This window comes from Sinocyclocheilus anshuiensis, unplaced genomic scaffold, assembly GCF_001515605.1.
Source record: "Sinocyclocheilus anshuiensis isolate Anshui unplaced genomic scaffold, SAMN03320099.WGS_v1.1 scaffold2323, whole genome shotgun sequence".
Classification (NCBI taxonomy): domain Eukaryota; kingdom Metazoa; phylum Chordata; class Actinopteri; order Cypriniformes; family Cyprinidae; genus Sinocyclocheilus; species Sinocyclocheilus anshuiensis.
Genome location: NW_015536604.1, coordinates 48,955 through 49,324, shown reverse-complemented (window position 1 = coordinate 49,324; position 370 = coordinate 48,955).

Genomic DNA, 370 nt, shown 5'->3' with positions numbered 1-370 from the left:
CCAGGTATACCCACGTGTCCCCACAGAAATGTCCAGTAACTTGCAAGTGCCATGGTGGAACAGTGGGGTAGCATCTTAAAGCAAGAACCAACAAATCTGGTGCAGTCCATGAGGATGAGATGCACAGTAGTCTAGTGGTCACACCAGATATTGACTGCTACTTTTGATACTGACCACCCCCCCCCAAATCATCCACTGAAGCATGGCACATTTTTCTCCATGAAAGAAAATGAGAAATGTAGATCTTCTTTAAAGTAAGTTTAGTAGTAAAGTAAGGACCCGCACCGTTCTGCAACAATCTATATATATATATATATATATATATATATATACGGTATATGTGACCCTGGACCACAAAACCAGACATAAA